The following is a 15,035-nucleotide window of genomic DNA, read 5'->3' as shown; positions in this document are numbered from 1 at the left end:
TACCGTGTGAACCCAGTGAAAGTTCCTCTCATCCAGAAGGAGCTTGGCTACCTGTTGGACCACAAGATGATTGAGCCCTGTCAGAGCGAGTGGAGTTCTCCTGTCACTCTAGTCCCTAAGCCAGGTGGGTCACAGAGGCTTTGCATCGACTACAGACGTGTTAATCAGATAACCAAAACAGACACTTACCCTCTCCCTCGTGTGGACGATTGCATAGACAAGATCGGAAAGGCTAGGTACATAAGTAAGTTTGATTTGTTAAAGGGATACTGGCAAGTACCTATGACTGAACGTGCTAGGGAGATCTCATGTTTTGTAACACTAGGAAAGGCTTTTGCATGTTCTGTAATGCCGTATGGTATGAAGAATGCACCAGCCACATTTCAGAAGCTCATGAATGTTGTAACAGAGGGTTTGGCAGGGTGTGTTGTTTATATTGATGATGTATTAATCTTCAGTGACAACTGGAAAGATCACCTATGCCATGTCAGTAAATTTCTTGACCGTTTGGTTCATGCTAATCTTGTAGCTAATTTATCAAAGTGTGAGTTTGGTCAAGCTAAAGTTCAGTACCTTGGGTATGTAATTGGTGATGGACATGTTGCACCACCAGGAGCTAAGGTTCAGGTTATAAGTGATCTTCCCAGACCTAAAAGTAGGAAGGAGCTACAAAGATTTTTGGGAATGGTAGGTTATTACAGGAGATTTGTTCTTAACTTTTCTATTCTTGTATCACCACTTACAGACCTACTGAAAAAGGGAGTTGAATTTGTCTGGACCGATAACTGTGAATCCTCTTTCAACAAACTTAAAGCTATTCTATTAAGTCAGCCAGTGCTCGCTACTCCAAATTTTGCTAAGCCTTTTAAGATGGCTGTTGATGCAAGTGATACAGGAGCTGGGGCTGTTTTGCTGCAAGAGGATGATCAGGGTATTGAACACCCTGTATCTTATTACAGTAAGAAGTTCACTCCACCTCAAAAGAACTACTCAACTATTGAGAAAGAGCTTTTGGCCTTGATTTTGGGTTTACAGCATTTTTCATTTTATTTGTGTTCTGGTTTTGACCCCATAGTCATTTATACCGATCATAACCCACTGAAATTCCTTAGTAAGTTTAAAGATAAAAATCAGAGATTGACAAGATGGAGTCTACTTCTTCAGGAGTATTCATTAGACATACAACATGTCAAGGGGAAAGAAAATGTTATTGCAGATTGCTTATCTAGACTTTAGACAGATTGTTTTAGAGTAATAAGAAATTTCCTTTGTAAATTTGTTTTTCTTTGTGGGGAGGTGTTACATAGCCTATGATTTCATCATCCTTTGTGTAATTTTAACGCACAGTTGCTGCATGTTTGATCACGAGCGTGTTCTGCCTCAGTCCCCCCCTTCTACCGTTATAGTAGAGTAAGTCGTTCTCTCTGTTATACAGTGTGGGATTTTCAGCTCTTTGTCCCCATGGCTTCATTTGCGCGTCCTTCTTACAAGTTGTATCAGGCTCTGCTGGCCCCTATATAATGAGCTCAGTCTCTGCATCATTGCCACTTAGATCTGCTCCTCATTTTGTTCACATCTCTGTCCTCCCCTGTACAGATATTATTATTGTGAGTGCTCAAGAAATCTCCAACCATCTAGCAGCTGTGTGTAATTTGAGTATAACTGTTGTTGCATTTTTTCTTGTACTGTATAGCATAAGTTTAATTTGTAGGCCTAGTGAAGTTTTTGTAATTCGTGTGGGGTTCTTTGTCAGTCATTTTTGATAATAGTTTGTATCTGTAATTATTTATCTGGCATTCACTGAGTATTATCTGGTATCTCATTTTATCAGGGCTGACTTAGATAAATTTATTCTTGCTAATTTCGTGTTAATAGAGGCTATTGCAGTTAACCATATATTTAACCTGTTTTTGCCATTACATTATCCTTATGAGTCCTGAATGTTTTGTTGTTAATTTAAGCATTAAACTTTAACTTGTAATTTTACCTAACTCTTTTGTTTTGAACCTGGAACTTTACGGGACAGTAGTGACTCTTCGTATTCTCACTTAAAGTGTACATTATCTTTCTCTGTTTCGTAACAAAACCTACACACGCTCAATCCGATTAGAACCAACCTAAGTTGTCTATATGGTTACCACCCAGTATAGCACCGGTAAATGGTTTCCTGGTGTACAGGAAATCATTTGGCTTGTCACTCAGTGTAGAGTCACCCGTAGACAGAAGGAAGAAGAAAGAATGAAGGAAAGAAAGAAGAAAAAGGAAGGAAAGAAGGAAGGAAGAGAGGAAAGGACAGTCACCCGAGAGCAACACTACATCGAGTGAGTGGATGGTGAGCGCCCATACCTCCCACCAAAACTAAAATCAAATGAAAAATAAACAAAATTGGCGTAATGACCTGGGCATTCGCACCGAAAGTCGATAGCAAAATAAAATCACCCTAAAGCACGCCGGTGTACCTGGGAAAACTCGAGGGTAGTTCAAAGTCTCTCCTTTGCTGAGTAAAAAGGCTGATGATAGCAAGAAAATAATAGAAAGTGTCAAAGCAGTGAAAGGGGATATCTCCAGTCACTGATAATAAAGTGTCATTGCTGAGCTTCATCTAGCCTGCGGTATGCGATTACAGTCAGTGAGCAAAAAACCTTATTATTGTCAGAGTGGTCGTAGGTACCGTCATCTTTCAAAGCTGATAAACACACTTTGTCATCACCATTCCTACCTACCCATCTAATACCTCTCCCCCTACCCCCCCCCCTCTCTCTCTATCCCTCTGTATATATTGTACAGGGTGGTGCAAAAGTAGGTTGATATATACCATTCATTCCAACACAAAAGACACAGTTTTAGTGTGTCTTTTGTGTTGGAATGAATGGTAAATGGTTGTGTTGGAATAAATGGTAAATAAATAACATAAGACTTTTACAAAAGAGTTTTACATAACATGAGACTTTTACAAACATAATAAAACATAATAATGTCAACCTACTTTTGCACCACCCTGTATATATATATATATATATATATATATATATATATATATATATATATATATATATATATACACACACAGGGTGGTGCAAAAGTAGTTTGACTGCGTGATTTCATTACAGAGGCCTGCCAGGAAATCAACACCAACCTGGACCTGTGCATTACTGTGTGTCAAAGTGTGGCTGACAGACTTCAGGAATGTGTCAGTGGTGAGGGCGGACACTTTGAACATTTACGAGACTAAAAGTGTGTCTTTTGTGTTGGAATAAATGGTAAATGTCAACCTACTTTTGCACCACCCTGTATTTATGCTACATATGCAAAAATTTCACTTCGCCGTGAAAACATATATGTTAAATAACCACAGGAGAAATGAAAGGAGCGACAGTGAGTACTTTCGTTTATTACATATACGAAAGTACTCACTTGATGTTGTTCACATACTGAAGAAACTGTACAAGTAGTATTCAAATATGAGAACACCATAAAAAAAAAAAAATCGTCAAGAACAACCCACATAGTAATTCAGGCGTTGTTTACAAAATCCCGTGTAAATGCTGTAACAAGTATTACATAGGACAATCTGGTAAAGATTTGGAAAGTAGGATCTCACAACATAAATACAGTGTAAGGAGAGCCCAACAGAGTAGTGGTTTATTTCAGCACAAAGCATCCAGTGATCACCATAGTGACTGGGCAGGCTCTAAGATTCTAGCAAGATCAAAAAGCTTTGATGAAAGAAATGTGACAGAATCTTGCTTAATTTCTGGCACATACGAAAATGTAACCATGATCTACTGTATGGTCATTTTAAGTGTGAAGAATTAACTGAATTAATTATAAAGCAGTATCCCCCAGACTAACAAATGATTGTTCTTTGCCGTCTCCTGGTAGTACAGTCATACCAGTGTGGGACACACCCAGCATTAAGTCTCCACAGTAGGTCTTAAGTTAAGCCGCAGTATTTATTCCCTTTTCTCAGGTGCATCCCTAAGGTAAAAAGTCAGGTACCTATTGTTCTGTGCATTAATCATTTTTAATTCAGATCATCCTTTGTTTCTGTGTGCCAGTCCCTGGTGCAGGTGTGCACGAGTTAAGCTGCAGTATTTTCCCCTTTTGTCAGGTGCATCCCTAGGGTAAAAAGTCAGGTACCTATTATTCTGTGTATCGATCAGTTTTAATTCAGGTCATCCTTTTTTCTGTGTCACTCCCTGCTGCGGGTGTGCACATAAGACTTCTACCCCTTAAGTTTCTGTATCACTCTGTCTAAAGGTGTAATATACGAAAGTACTCACTGTCGCTCCTTTCATTTCTCCTGCGGTTATTTTGCATATATATATATATATATATATATATATATATATAGATAGATAGATAGATAGATGATAGATAGATAGATAGATAGATAGAGATATAGATATATTTTATCTATCTATCTATCTATCTATCTACTCCCCCATATAAAGAATACCCTCCCCACCGGAAAGACCTCTCCCAAAACAGACCGCTCCCCCCTCTCTTGCCGATACCCAATACCTCCCTCCCACCTTATGCAGACCGCATCCCCTCCCTTCCCCCACACGCAAATTGTACTCCCATCTTCTCCCTTACAGACGGGCCCCACTCCCTTGCCTCCCTCACAGGCTGATCGCACCCCCATTCGCTCTTCCCTAGAGATAGGCCTACCTCCATGCCTCCATCCCTCCCCTCCCTCACACACAGACAACCACTTCCTCTTCTCCCTCAGAGACATCCACCCTCTCTCGTCCCCCTTAGAAAGACCCATGCCCATCCCCGCAACCACAAATTGACCGTCCCTCCAGACACAACCATGCACCCCCTCTCTACCCCACGGACAGACACAGCTCTCCTCTCTCTGGCGAATGCTTCAAAGTCACACTTTGGAATTCAAGATTCGCACCTCAGGAAAGTCAATGATTGGCAAGGCTGAGTGCGAATGTACCCTAGAGAATTCTCACATTAGTAATAATCCGAATTTCAAATAATTCACATCTGTTACAGGGTGTACGTACTTCTCAAACTCTCTCCATAATTGTTTGCATTGGTTACATTTATATCCATAACCATTATTAAACAGGTGTATTTTGGAGCTATTGTATTGCTTTCAAATCTTTAGTAATACACTAGCAGTTGAAAAATGCGCCAACTGATAAAGCTGATACCCTATCGGTGTCCTCCCTCCGTTTCTTACCATACCAAGTGATATTACTACCGGTGAATTCAAGGGCATGACATAACAATTCAATTGTATTTTCGATAGCATTCAACCGCTGAAAGTTCTGAGGCATCAACAGATTATGGTCATGCATTAGTGATGGTACGGTAGTGGAAAGAGGAGCCTCAGACAGGGACCATGTTGGGCTGGGTCTCTCTAGGAACACTGCTGTTATTCATCGCAAGTTTATCGTTCGCACAGATTTCTTCTGCAGCTCAGGCTGAGAGAGATATAGGTAAGAGAACTATCATTACCATTGGTATAAAATGTATAATATTTATTAGGCTGTAGCTGTTACTTTAATTCAAAATAGGGAATTCTCTCCTGGTCAACTAGAATTAGTAGGGATAAACGGCAGACACAGACTGAATAAGAATACTGTATGTAGTATAACAGGAATGACACCTTATGAGTATAGTTATTACTGTGGGGTAAGAGGGCAGAAGGATGGGTGTGAGATGGCTTATTGAAAGGTGATAGCTTTTCCTGCTGAACCTAGATGTTATTAACCGTGTGTAGGTACCGAGTATGGTGGTAATCCTCACAGACACTGCACACCTTGATGAGAGGCCAAGACATGCCCCCCACCACAAAATGTAGGACTGAGAGGCAGCCCCTAATGTACCGTAATGATGCTGATCAGGACTCGTGGATGTGCTGGGAGACTGGGTAGTGGTAGGTGCCTTGGTGAGTGTGAGACGGAGTGTGATCGGTTGGCTGTGTGAAGTCTTAATAAGTAGATGGCTGTGAGATGGCCTGGTAAGTGGATGGGTGTAAGAAATCTTGGTACGTGGATAGGTTTGAGATGGCTATATAAGTGAATGGGTGTGAGAGGTTTGGTAAGAAGATGGTTGTGAAAAGGCTTGGTAAGTAGATGGGTGTGAGATGGCTTGGTAAGTGGATAGCTATGACATGGCTTTGTACATGGGTGGGTGTGAGGTGGTTTGGTAAGTAGTTGTATGTGAAATGGCTTGGTAAGTGGCTGAGTGTGGGATGGCTTGGTAAGTCACTGGATGTGACATGGCTTGGTAAGTAGTTGGATGCATGATGTTATGGTATGTGGATGTGGTATGACCTCGGAGCAGTTGGATGGTGTGATCTAGTCTCGGTGAGGTGTTGGCTTGTATGTAAAACATTCTAGGAATACAGGAAATGAATGCAACTCAGAACTCTTCCTGCGACTAAAGAGGGTGTGAGCAGGGAGCCAGAAACTCCTCCCTTTTGCTGCGTCAGTTTCTTAGAAAGATGAGGCAGGAGTGTGATCCAGATCAAATATCTGAGTCTCATGACAGTGTGTTTGAATGAGCCTGGTTGTAGTAATGATAGGAGTATCTGCAAGACAGATGACGTGCTTAATGAGAGAAAAATGGACTTCTTGTCTATGAAATGAAGCTATAAGAAAAAAAAAAGGGTAATATATTCAATAAAGTAAGGGGGGAAAATGTAAACGCTTCAAAGGAAACAGTAGTGCATGCCTACGAGTAAGAAGAGAGGGAAGTTGTTGTAAGGGCGATGTTGCATCAGGGCATGGGTGATGTCATGGCTGACCCTGTAAGTGGGATAAATCAAAGAGCATTGAAGAATGGTGCAAGTTTAATGGATACAGTGAGAGGGAGGAAAATGTGAATAAATCTGGTAATGTTTGCAGATGATTAAACGTTGGTCACAGACGCAAAGAGAAAAAAATGAATCGCATGTAGCTCTGAAAGTCTTCGAGTAGAAGAAATCAGGAGTGAATGCAATTAAACCTTAGTGATTAGATGAGGTAAAGAAATAGAGCGCTGTGATATTTAAAGTATGTCGATAAAGACAGGTGTGGAAATGGAAGTAGTATGGCGGCAAGAGCAACCACAGTGTGTTAAAGTGGTCCAATAATGTAGAAAGTATTGGCGATGCGATGCGGATAAAAACTAGGTACGGAATAATCAGAAATATGAGTGTATAGAGGAGTTCAAAGGAAAGCAAACAGCAACAGACCTTATGGCCCTTTCGAGGCTGCTTGTTACAGAGTAGGCTATGACTATGAGATCTAATTCTACATGCTGAAGGATAAGAATAGTAAAGCGAGAAGGCTCCCCTCGCCTCCGAACCCTCCAGCTAAAACGGGCAGGAAAAAGTGAGAAAAACCACCACGCAGCATGGAAAAACTGACATGGAAATTTCATAGGAAAGACTGAAACGGAAAAGTTACGTTCTATAAAACTTTATAAGTTACTAGTTTGAATAACCTGAAAGAGAAGGTAGTAAAGTAAAATCTATCTATCTATCTATCTATAGCCCGACACCCTAATCCCGCAAAGGGTGGCCGCAGACAAAACGCCTCCAAGTCGCTCTGTCACCCACCATTTGACTACCCTCCCCCCAACTCACCCCCCCCTCCCTCATATACCTCTTAACTCCATCCCTCCACCTCATCCTCTGTCTACTCCTCCCTCTCCCTCCCTCCAACTCACCTACATACACCCTCTTAGTCAGTCTTTCATTCTCCATTCTCTCCACATGTCCAAACCACCCCAGTGTATTTCCCCTAATCTTCTCAACCACATCCACATCCACCCCACAACGTTCCTTCACTTCTTCATTCGTCAACCTGTCCCTCCACGTCACTCCACATGCTCCTCTCAAGTAACTCATTTTCACTGCTCTTACTCTTGACTTGTTACCCTCTTGCAAGGTCCACGCCTCGCTTCCATACGTCAGGGTAGGGATCACAATATTATCATGCAGTGACTTCTTAACTTCCATACTCACCTCCCTATTTCTCATCACTGGTTTCAGTGAACCAACAACCTTCCTTCCCTGCTGTACCCTTTCACACACTTCATCCCCCAAAGTTCCATCCTTACTCATCACACTACGCAAGTACTTGAGTGCACTCACACTCTCCATATCCTCAACATCCAACCTCACTGTACATTCTGTGACTTCATTCCTCTCAAACACCATAACTTTGCTTTTGTTTACATTAACTTTTAGCTTCCTCCTCCTACACACTGTCCCAAATTCATTCACCAAACCTTGCAACTCCCATTCATCTTCACTCAACAATACTGTATCATCAGCAAACAGCAACACCGGAATCTTCCAAATCTCACCCTCATTCATTAGAGCCACCCCCACATCCACTGCCCTACCCTGCACCTCCTTTACAACCCCATCCATGTATATATTAAACAGCCATGGAGACATCACACAACCCTGTTTCAGTCCCACACTGAGATCAAAGAACTCACTCAGCTCACCATCCACTCACACCGTATCCCTAGCTTCTTCGTACATACTCTTCACAGCATTCAACAATTTCCCATCCAGTCCATATATTCTTAATACCTTCCACATACCTTGCCTATCTATTCTGTCATAAGCTTTCTCCAAGTCCATGAAAGCAGCATACACTTTCTTTCCCTTCTCTAGATAGTTTTAAACATCTTAGAACAAATATGTGATCTACACACCCTTTTCCCTTCCTAAATCCCCCTTGTTCTTCTCCAACTAGCTCCTTTGTCATATGCCTAACCCTATCAATGAGTATTCTACCATATATTTTACCAGTCACACTAAGAAGGCAAATACCCCTATGGTTACCACATACTTCTCTCTCCCCTTTTCTTTTATATAAAGGAACAATTATAACTGATTTCTAGTCCTCTGGAACCCTTCCCTCTTCCCAAGCCAATCTACACAACTTCCATATCCACTCCACAACAATCTTACCCCCATACCTTAGCATTTCACCACACACTCCATCAATTCCTGGGGCCTTTCCCAACTTGATCTTCTTCACTGCTTCCACTACTTCCGTCCTACTGATCTCTTCCTCCCTCCTCTCATCTCTTCTTCTCCCAGCCATTCCCCAACCACTTATACTCGCACTGCTGTCACTCTCTACATTCAACAAATCCTCAAAGTGCTCCTTCCATCTCCTCAATTTCTCTCTCTTCTCCACCAACAATCTATTATTCGTATCTTTCACTCACCTACTATTTCCCCTTTCACACTGCCTTACTTTCTTTACCTCCTTCCAAAATAATTTTTTACTCTCCCTCCATTTCACACACAGATTCCTCCCAAACTCTTCATCCACTTTCTCCTTACTCTCCTTCACCAGTCTCTTCACCTCCCTTCTCCTACTCACATATTCCTCTCTCTTTTCTCTCTCATCTTCTCCCCTACCTCTACTCGCTAACCATTCACTATATGCCTTCTTCTTTTGTTCCACAGCTCGTTTCACCTCATCATTCCACCATGCTGTCCCTTGCACACCCTTGCATCTCCTCCTCACTCCACAAACCACCTCACACTCTGCGCCTATCTCTTCCGTAAATATCTTACATACGTCTTCCACCCCTTCCATCTGCTCTAGTTCATACCTTCCCAATCTTTCTTCCACTATGCTCTTATACTTTGCCATTTTCTCACTATCTTGCAAATTCTCAACTCTTCTCACAGGAGCTGTTTCCTCCTGTCTTCCCCTTCGTCTCCTCAACCATTTTCTTTGCAGCTTTTCCTTGGCCATCACTAAGTGATGGTCCGAGACTCCATTCCCCCACCCACTCCACACTCTTGCATCCAACACTTGTCTTCTCATTCGCTCATCCCCACACACCTAGTCTATCATTGCCTTTCGTTCAACAAGTTCACCATCTATCCTCCTCATTACTCTCCATGTATACCGGTGGATCATCTTATGCCGAAAGTTGGTGTTGGCTATTGCCAACCCCTTACCAGCACAAATGTCCACCAAAGCACTATCATTCCCATCTACGTCAGCTGGCACACCCCACTGACCAACCACTCCATCCACTTGTACTTTCCCAACTTTGCCATTCATGTCTCCAATCAAAAGCACTCTCTCGCTCCTCTCAGATTTGTCCATACATGCTTCTGCTCTCGCCCAAAACTATTGCACGACTTTATGTATGGGTACGTTGAGTTAACAGGGCGTCTGTAGACACTGTAAATGTTCAAGGGTGGTGCGGCAGCCTTGCCTGGCACTTTTAAGGTAGGCTGCAGTCAATCAGGCCCCAGCTCCATTCACCCATGCGGGACAAGTACACAAGCTACCTCCTGAAGCAGTGACCTGTGATACATTAAAAAAAAAAAAAATCCAGATGGTGGTCACTTAACTAACGGGGACCCTTAGTGATCCACAAGCCATCACAAGTCGAAAGTAAGAGTAATGACCGTTATCTCTGGGCTATCTGTGCTGATACTACATTTGTATTTAATAAATTGATCTGGGCTCTGAGAAACAAAGTTTATACATACATAAGTGATTTATTCAGAAGTAAACACTTTAAGCTGGGGGCTAGACGACAGATACTTATCCAAGTCTTTAAAGGTTAGTTCTGTATCACAATTTACTACACTGGAGAGCAATTTATTCCATATATTTACAACTCTATTTAAGAAGAAATGCTTAGCTTCAGGCGACTGGAATTGTTAGCCAATTATTTTATGCCCATTGCCTCTAGTATAGTTCATGTGATCAACTGTGAAGTATTTATCGACAGCCATGTTATTCTGTCCTTTGAATATTTTCAATGCTTGAATTGCATCTCCTTGTAATCTACGTTTAGTTAGGGTGAAGAGATTCAGGGCTTCTATACACTTCTCGCATGGTTTGTTTCTCAAGCTAGGTATCATTTTGGTCACCCATCATTGTACTCTTTCAAGTTTCTCTATATCTTTTTTGTAAGAAGGTGACCAGAACTGGACACAGTACTCTAAATGTGGGTGAACTAGAGAATTATATAAGGTGAGGATGATATTACTGGATTTATATTCGAACACATTACCAATGAATCCGATTAATTTGTTGGGTTTTTTTATGGGCTCTGTACATTTCTTCGTTTACGATCATTTGTTATAATAATTCCTAAGTCTTTTTCATAACTGACATTGTCTAGTTGAATGTTATTCGTAGTGTAAATGGTTTTTCCATTTCTATTTCCAGTGTTTAGCACTTTGCATTTACTAATACTGAAGTCCATCTGCCAGGTTTGGGCCCAATTAAACAGTCGATCGAGGTCACTTTATATTGTTTGCCTCTGTAAAGATGTCTTTCTCTGTTACCAACTTCAGTAACATCAGCGAATTTGGTTACTTTACAAATTAAACCCTCATCTATATCATTTATGCATATTAAAAACAGAATGGGACCCAGTACTGAACCCTGTGGCACACCACTAGTAACATATTTCCAGTCCGGTTCTTTACCATTTATTACTGGACGCTGTTTACGTTCTGTAAGCCAATTACCAATCCACTCGAGCACATTCCCTCTGAACCCATGCACATTCAATTACTGAAGTAATCTTTTATGGGGAACTTCATCCAATGCTTCTTGAAAATCGAGATATACAGTGTCAACAGATCTGGTCTCATCATATATACTGAATATATCAGAAGAAATTCAAGAGATTTGTAAGCCAACAGCGATTATTTAGAAAACCATGTTGAGAATCTTTGATGAGATTATAATATTTCTAAGTGCTTAACAAACTTATCTCTCAGAAGAGTTTCCGACAACTTGCACACCACTGAAGTTAAACTTACTGGTCCATAATTTTGTGGCTGCGATTTGTTGCCTTTTTTTTTATTATTGGGGTTACATATGCTAGTTTCCATTCACGAGAAACCTTACTGTTTCTTAGTGTGTTATTGAATAGCTCAGCTAATGGCTCTGATATTTCATCCACTGCTTCTTTTAGAATGTACGGAGATATTTTATCTGGTACTGGTGTTTTACTGACTTTAAGTTAACCGATGGCAAATCGTACATCATTCTCGATAACAGTAATGTCGCTAATTATGTTGCCTTCTTCTAAGATAACTAACCGGAAAAGCTATGGGAATCGAACCTGTATTTTCAACTGTAAATACCGATGCAAAGAAAGTGTTGAGAGTTTTAGCCATCTCTGTTTCATCTTCGGTATGCTCTCCATTATTTGTGATTAGTGGGCCAAATGTTGGCGATATTACCTTCTTGTTTCTGACATAGCTGAAAAATTCTTTTGGGGTGAATTTACTGATACATGCAAAGTGAGTTTCAAAGTTTTTCTTACTCTGCTGTATGATTTTTTTCTTTTGCTTTTTGACGAAAAGCATCATATCTATTATTATCACATCGATTCTTTGTTACAGTATAATTTTTGTGTGCAAGTTTTTTTTAGCCAATAGGCAGCGCTTAATTTCTGCATGCCACCATTTGGGTTTATTATTTTTAGCAGACCATCAATTTCTCATTGGAATACATAACGTTACTGCTTTACTGAGAATACCTATGAATAATTTCCATGCATCATTAATATGCACTGTTTGAACAATGGAGTTCCAGTGGCTAGAACCAATTATTTCCTTAAATTTTTGAAAGTCTGCTCTCTTGTAGTTAGGCACTTTCTCATAACTAGCCCTGACATTGTCGTTACTGAAACTGGTTTTGAATGTGACCATGCAATGGTCACTAGTAACAAACTCTTCCCCTACAATAACATTATTTATCAAGTTTTCTGATGTGGCCAAAATCAGATCTAATATGCTAACCAGGGGCATACCTAGAGATTTTGGGGCCCTGGGGACTAGGCTCTTTACGGCCCCCCCCTCCCCCCTCCAACATCTAGTGAGATATGACGAAAAAGATTTGCAATGAACAAGCATGCTCCACAGTGAGACGTGTCTCGAAAGTATCGGAAGGTTTAGGCTTACCGCTTGGCTACAAGTTGCCAGATACCTCATTCTCAAAACTTACCCAATCTCTCAGTCGGGACTGTCTGGATGATAAATATATATATTTTTAAACTGATGCAATGAACTTTCTTGCAAGTCAGTGTGTGTGACAACAGAGTCCCCATTTGGCAACAGGCAAATTAAAATCACCAAAGATTACAGTATCATGAGCAGTGGCGTACCTGAGGGGGAGGGCAGGGCGGGGGGCGCTGTTTGAAACTGTCCCCTGGGCCCCCAATTGAGGGGGGCCACAAAAAGCCTTAAAAATTTATAAGCTTTTTTATTAATATTTAAAAATATATATATTTATCATTCCGACAATCCTGGCTGAGATATTAGATAAGTTTTGAGAATTAGGGGGGCTGGGTTCTTTGCGGGCCCCCCCTCCAGGAGGGAGGGCCCCGCAAAGAACCTAGCCCCCCCGGGCCCCCAAATTTCTAGGTATGCACCTGATCATGAGTGTTACACATTTTGGCAATTTGGTTGTACTGCATATTTAACCATCTATGTTACTGGACTGTGCTGGCGGATGATAAATCAGTCCAAGCACTGTTTTCCCACAGGATGTATTTCTAAGGTGAGATACATTTTTTTTTTTATGTGAGGAAGAAGGAACCAAAGGCCATGAGCCCGCAAAACTGTTCCTTCCAAGAGAAAAACAAAATACAAGAGAGAGCCAAATTCAAGATCCATTCATTTTGAGATGCCTGGACACACTGCGTTTGAAAGGCTGGAGATCATAGGAAGCAGGAAATACAGACAGAGGGAGACAAATCCAGAGTTGACCTGTTGCATAAATGAAGGACTGGGAGTAATGGTTAACTCTTGCATTAGAGAGTTGGACAGAAAAGGGGTGAGAGTTTGTTGCTAGACGGGTGCTATGCGCCCGTCGTAGAAGTGGAGGAATGCATGCAGACAGTTCAAAGGAACAGTGACCATTGAAGTAGCGATAGAAAAGAGATAAAGATGCAAAATTGCGGCGAAGAGACAGAGGTTGAAGGGAGTCAGTAAAAGGGGGAGAGTTAATGAATGCCTTTGACTCCACCCTATTGAGAAGAGCTGTATGTGGGGAGCCCCCCCACACATGAGAGTTGTACTCCACACAGGGGCGGATAAAACCCCTGTATAGAGTCAACAATTGTGCAGGGGCAAAGAAGGAACGGAGTCGGCTTAGCACACCCAATCGCTTGGAAGCAGATTTTACAAGAGATGTAATATGACAAGTCCCGAGCAAATGAAACCCCAAGCATGTTCAAGGATGATGCAGGATTAAGTTGAGTATTATTAAACATAAGCGGGTATACCTGTGGAAGGTTTTGTCGGGTTGATAAGGGGAGGCGGTGGCTGAATCGGTAGAGAGGCGGCCTGCAGTTCTAATGGACCCAGGATCGAATCCCAGCTGGGGCAGGGAACAGTTTAAGGATTTGAATTTCCTAAAAAAGCAGACTTTCCTGATCTACCAGATGACCAGCCGACATGTCGTAAAAGTAGCCCCGCTAATACCAATACACCAGTCCTGTATGAGACACCCCTAGCATGTATTCAATATGGACGGTGGGTGTTAGCGCCGAAGTGGTGACATGTGGAGGTGTAGGAGGACTACTGGGCCTTGGGATAGGTGACTGTCCCCAAGGAATAGGCCCTGAGCCTTTGCCCGGAGTCGGACACGTAAAAAAAAAGAAGAAAAAAAAAAAAAGAGTCTTTGATGCATTAAAAACAACCAGATTATTTTTACCCCAGTCAGAGATATGAGCCAAGTCAGATATTAGGTGTGCCATAGCCTCATCCCTTGCCTGTTAAAGTAACTGCTGAGATGGACGTTGTGGGAACCGAATGGAAAGGTGAAGGGTGGAGTCATCAGCGTATGAGTGGATAGGGTTAGATGTACAGCTTAGAAGGTCATTGATGAATAAAAGGAAGAGAGTTGGTTATAGGACAGAGCACTGAGGAACACCACTGTTAACAGATCTAGGAGAAGAACGATAGCCGTCTACAACAGCGGCTATAGAACGACCAGAAAGGAATGCTAGAGATGAAGGCACAGAAAGAAGGATAGAAACCTTAAGAGGGCAATTTGGAAATT

Source organism: Coenobita brevimanus, chromosome 102, assembly GCF_032717465.1.
Source record: "Coenobita brevimanus isolate Jiangsu-jjx chromosome 102, ASM3271746v2, whole genome shotgun sequence".
NCBI classification, from domain to species: domain Eukaryota; kingdom Metazoa; phylum Arthropoda; class Malacostraca; order Decapoda; family Coenobitidae; genus Coenobita; species Coenobita brevimanus.
Note: the sequence above shows the minus strand (reverse complement) of the source record.